Genomic DNA, 6,046 nt, shown 5'->3' with positions numbered 1-6,046 from the left:
TAGTGTCCAATACGAGAGACACTTGTGTTGCTTTTCTTACTCCTTAGGCAAATCAAGGGCTCTCCAAACGCAACATTGTGTCCGCTAGCGATTCCAACCAATTTTTTGTTCAAAACGTCAAATTGCGATCCTTCCCTTTTGAGCCCTGCCATGTGCCCAAACATGAAAAAAGAAGGAAAAAGGGAGTTCAATGTGCAAACATGTTTTATTATTATGCAAAAAAAGGGGAAAGGGGTTTTGGAAAACACATGTAAAAGAATTTATAAAAACATACAAAAAGGGGGACACCAGTATAAGTACACAAATCACAATTTGTAGGCAACTATGGTGATATACAGATGGAAGGTACAGTCATATGCAGAAATCTCATAGACTGAAAAAAGACAAGAATGATTTCACATTAAAGTGGCGAGTGCATATTATGTATAAGAATCAATATATCTCCAAAATGTAAACATTAGACTACCATATCTTAATCACTTGGCTGTTTCAAAGTGCCAAACAGCAAAAGAGAGAGTCATTGTTGTTATTAGTGAAATTGTGTACCCACCATAAAGTGAAAATGCCAGTAATAGCAGCCCAAAAAAATGGATCCCTGACCAGGAACTTTCCCCAGCCCACTAACCTGTAAATAAACTTCTTTGATGGGGTTTAAGAATTATGAGGGGTGCTGTTTTAAAATGATTTCATTTTGGCCAGTTTTTGTCACTAAAGCGGGCTTTACACGCTACAATCTATCTAACGATGTGTCGGCGGGGTCACGTCGTAAGTGACGCACACCTGGCATCGTTAGTGATATTGTAGTGTGTGAAACCTACCTGCAATAAACGTTGATCGCATACACGTCGTTCAAAACCTAAAAATTGAATGTCGGGTTGTTCAATGTTCCCGAGGCAGCACACATCGCAGTGTGTGACACCCCGGGAACGATGAACTGCAGCTTACCTGTGTCCCGTGGCTCCCGCCGGCTATGGGGAAGAAAGGAGGTGGGCGGGATGTTTACGTCCCGCTCATCTCCGCCCCTCCGCTTCTATTGGCCGGCTGCTGTGTGACGTCGCTGTGATGCCGAACGTCCCTCCCACTCCAGGAAGTGGATGTTCGCCACCTACATCGAGGTCGTATGGTAGGTAAGTACGTGTGACGGCAATTAATCGTTTGTGCGACACGGTCAATAAATTGAACGTGCCGCACATACAATGGGGGCGTGTCACATCGCATACGATATCGTATGCTTAATTGTAAGGTGTAAAGCAGGCTATAGTCCTATCAAAAACACTTTAAATGTGATGCCATGCCTAAAAATAATGGTTCAGTAAATTTTGTTAGACAAATTAAAAATTGCTGATAAATTTTTAACCTTTCTAACTTCCTAACAAAGAAAGAAAAATTATGTTTAAACAATTGTGCAATGTAAAGTAGACATTTGGTAAATGTTATTTATTAACTATTTTGTGTGACATATCTCCGGTTTAAGAGCATAAATACTCATAGTTTGAAAATTGTGAAATTTTCTAAATATTTTTGCCACATTTATGATATTTTTACAAATAAGTGCAAAAAATATCAGTCTAAATAGATAGTACAATATGTCAAGAAAAATCATATTCACTGGCACCTGTTGAATCGCCCCAAAATTGAAAAAATTGGCCTGGTCTGCAAGGTGAAGACAAGTTTGGGTGTTAATGAGTTAAATGGGTGATCCAAAACAAAACTAAAATTCCATCTAAATCACTATTTATTTAGGGCCATGATCTAAGCTGTTCTTCCATTTACTTTCTATTAAAAACTAGCTGTAGTACCCAGGCGTTGCCCGGGATAGTAACTAACTTTTCTTAACTGCAGCAAAATAAAAAGCGTTAACAAAAAAATATTTTGCAGATAAAAGTCACAAACTAAACTGACAGAAATTTTATTAATAAAAGTAAAAAAAGTAAAGTCATAGAAGCATTTCACATTATATATTCGACAGTAGAGATATGTAGCACAAATAAACTAATTACTAAAGTAATGTAAAGTATTTTATCCTGAACTCCTTATTAGAGATGAGCCAACTTAATTCTCAGGGTTCGGACTTGGAAAATTACGTGAAAAATCTCCCTGGTGAGTACCGCATTGTGCTGGTGTCTGAGTGATATGCAGCATTGTGCGTGTTTTGGGAAGTGTGTGATCCACTCAAATTTGACTTACATTCTGCGTTCTGAGATGTATTGTTCATGGAGAAATAAAAAAAAAACCTCCACCCACCGACCTCCAAAAATGTTTTGCTTTCAGCTCCTAGCAAAACACTTCCGGAGGTGGGTGGGCGGTGCTTTTTTTTTTTTTTTAATTTCTCCATGAACATTACATCTTAGAACACGGAATGTGAGTCAAATTTACGCCAATCACACAGTTCCCTCAGCGCGCACAATGCTGCGCATCACTCAGACATCAGCAGAGCGCAATACTCTCCACAGAGATTTTCACAGAATTTTCCAAGCCCGAACTCCATGCCTCGAGCCTGAAGTTTGCTCAACTCCACTTCTTATTCTAGAGCCTTTTGATAAACAACATTCTTTGTTTTTCCTTCCGGTGCAAAGATAAACAGATTTTTGGCAGTTCCAACTCTTGAACAGGCCACATAAAGTTGACCATGAGAAAAGCATGGAAATTGCAAATTGATTCCTGCTACTTTCAAGGACTGTCCCTGAGCCTTGTTAATGGATATTGCAAATGCCAGTCGAACTGGAAACTGGAGGCGTTTAAAATCAAAAGGCAAATCAGATGGAATGAGTGGAATTGTTGGAATGAAAACGTCCTCTCCTTTGGCACATCATGTCAAAATGGTTGCTTCAATTACGTGTGGAAACAGGTTCTTAATCAAGAGTCTTGTTCCATTACACAGCTTTGGTGGATCTAAATTTCTCAAACAATAGGTGCTCCAGGTTTAAGAAAGAGGTTATGCGGAGGAGTTCCTTGTGGTTCCAAGGAGTTGAGGAACTCTGTAGGATAGAATAATGCTTGAGCAGGGTTTGCCACTGTATCCACTGACTTGTAGGTCCTGCACACACCTATTATAGTTTGTTTCTATGAAGATCTTCCTGCCCATTTGGTTAACTTGCTTATTTCTTATTGGAGTAGGCAAGCCAAGCAGATGTAATGCTTTTCCCGATATTGCAATGCTCTGGTCTTCAAGGAGAATTAAGGCTTTGTTGAAAATGTTTTCAGTATAGTTGACAATTTGCTGAGGATTTTCTTTTTTAACCTGCATGAGGATGTCCTCACTGAGTTCATTTTTGTACTTTGTCCAAATTTGAAGGGGATTTGAAATGTTACAGGTTGTTAGAAGAATAGCAAAGAGGTGTCTTAATCGTTTTGGGGTTTGTGTGGCTGCTGCTTCACTCAGAGTCATGTCCAAGTGTCCTTTGGCAAGCTTCCTTAAATGTTTCACAGACATGGCCTCTAACAGACTTCAGGTCAGAAAATGATGTTGGGCCCTTGACAACATGAAGCAACATACGCAGGTAGAAGCACTCTGTATTTGATGGATGAACAGTGTAGACGCGACCAAGAGTACCATTTGCTTTGACCCCTGGATGACCTTCAACGTCAAGCCCCTGTTTCCTCCGTTCCAGTGTTTTTCTGGATGCATTCCAAGTGTAGTACTTTGGTACATCACAGTAGAGAATTGTTTTTGCAAATGGATCTTGTTGACATAGTTCAAAAAATGCCAAGAGGGTGCTTTTAGGTGTAGCTAGAAGCTGCTGGCGCAACTTTGCTGGGTCAAAGTAAATCCTCTGTCCATTTTCCAAGTAAACACTGAGATGCACAACTGGTAGGTAGCGCTCATGAATTGAGAACCCTAGTGTTCTCCAAACAGCTTCATTGCTGTTGATGTACCTGTCCATCTGGAATGCCTGCACTTCATCAATAATAGGTCCATTTTTCTGGAGTTCAAAAACTGCTTGATCACTTCCTTTGTGGACATATTTACATATGTACTTGATTGATTTCACAGAGTGGCAAGATTCTACGTTGATGTGGGCCTGAAAAATTTTACAGAGCAGAGGATTGTAAGGCACCACCCACTTGTTGTCAATTTCTATCTCTTGGAGTGATGTTCCAACCCGCATTTTGAGTTTTGCTGTGAAACCGCCATCCCCTGGTTCTCTTCTCTTCTTCGGTAGACTGGATATCCATCTTGTCCTGTTTGTGTTTCTTGTACAAGGTTTTGTGGGTAATTCTTTGAACGCCAGCCATCAACCATGCAGGGACAATTTTTGTTGAGGCTCCCACATTGACCATGGATCATGTTCTTTGCAATGGTGTCAAACAGCAATGGGTCATTCTCAGGGTCTGGCAATTCGGCACTAATGATATTGTCAATTTAGGTGGGCTGTAATTTGAGTTTGAGCCAGACTAAGATATGGGCATGAGGAAGGCCTCTTTTTTGCCATTCAATTGAATACATCTAGCACTGTGTCTCGTCATAAATGGGTACTTTTGTAATCAAATGAATCATTTTTGCAACTTTTCTTTTAAAAACTCGTGCAATGATGTCATGGCGATTCGTAGATTATTGACCTGGTAACAGGTACCCTCTGATTTCCTCCCAATCAGGATTGCAAGTGAAGGTAATAAAAAGATCTGGACGGCCATACTTCCTCACATAAGTCATTGCATCTTGTGTGTATTCATGCATGTGTCGTGGGCTTCCAGTGACAGTTGATGGACGAATTACCATTTTACCCAACTCATTTGGATCAGCATCATTTGCTGCAGCATCTCTAAGGTGAATGTATTCCTTGGCTCTGAGCTTCTTTTGATTTAGTCGGATATACAGAAGACGTTCACTCTCGATCTTTGCATACATGTCAACAATGAATTGGTAAAAACTGTAGGAGGGGAAAAAAGCGCAATAGGATCTTCCCCGGTATGAGGGTAGAGAGACAAGACAGAAAAACACACTCACCTGATGAGGTTGTGCCAGTCACAACCCCTTATGATAGCCTATGAGTGCCTGATGGTTTAGCTGTAGCCCCGGGAAGGATATATGTAATATACAGGTAGAAAAGAAGATCGAGTTTATGCTGCGCTAGAAACCACTGATGCATGTAGATTAAAAGATTTCCTTTTATTTTACAGTTCTACGCGTTTCAGAGACATCCGTCTCCTTCCTCAGGAAAAGAATTCCCTGAGGAAGGAGACGGATGTCTATGAAACGCGTAGAACTGTAAAATAAAAGGAAATCTTTTAAGCTACATGCATCAGTGGTTTCTAGCGTGGCATAAACCCGGTCTTCTCTTCTACCCGTATACAACAATGAATTGGTGGAAGAGCTGTCTGCATTTGAGGATGTGATTTTCCTCAGCAACCCATGTCATGATCCTATACGCATAGAAGTCCATGGCTGACACTTTTTTTTTCCTGAAGGGTTGCCTGTTGCAGGAACTGTCTGAGGTATTTCAAAGTGATAGCCATCCTGCCCCTGCCAAAAGATGACTGGTTATTGCAGAGCATCATAGGACCTGTGAGTTTCTGCTACTCGTTGTAAACCATTGTTCCTTTTCTGAAGCACAATGTCACGGCTTTGAAACTCATTTTCCACAATCAAGATAGCTACCTCATCAAATGTAGTGGTATTGAAACGTCGCTGATGTTCACCTTGTGGTGCATTGTCAGCTCTAATTAGAATTTTGTAATCGTCACTTGGCATGCATTCAAGTGCAGTCTTGAAAAGTTGAACATATGGATTATTTAAGTGAAAGAACTGTTGCAAGTTAGTGACAATACCAAGTCGAGTATTTGGAATTAAAGAGCACCTCTGCTGAGCCTCTGCTTCTACATTTTCCATAAAGTAGATTTTACTCCCAGTTCAATTATGGGAGCCATTGGGAGGTGAGTGCACAGCTCCTCTCACTAAGTGTTGGTACTGTGTGGTGGCCTCTGTTGTGGTGGTGTTGTGTCAGTGGGGTACTGCGACCTAGAGCCTTGGGGGCTTTGCCTTGCAGCATGGGTGCTGTGAGGCACTGGGTCGCCTGCCCTGCTGGTGCTTTGTCGCTGCAGCAGT

At 41.0% G+C, this 6,046-nt stretch overlaps 1 pseudogene; it reads right to left on the bottom strand.

Moving 5' to 3' along the window:
* Nucleotides 1-3,374: 3,374 nt before the first annotated feature.
* Nucleotides 3,375-4,849, bottom strand: LOC142297291 (uncharacterized; annotated as a pseudogene).
* Between the last annotated feature and the right edge of the window lie 1,197 nt (nt 4,850-6,046).

The sequence above is a fragment of the Anomaloglossus baeobatrachus genome, chromosome 3, assembly GCF_048569485.1.
Source record: "Anomaloglossus baeobatrachus isolate aAnoBae1 chromosome 3, aAnoBae1.hap1, whole genome shotgun sequence".
NCBI lineage: Eukaryota > Metazoa > Chordata > Amphibia > Anura > Aromobatidae > Anomaloglossus > Anomaloglossus baeobatrachus.
This window is presented reverse-complemented; position numbering and strand designations above follow the sequence as displayed.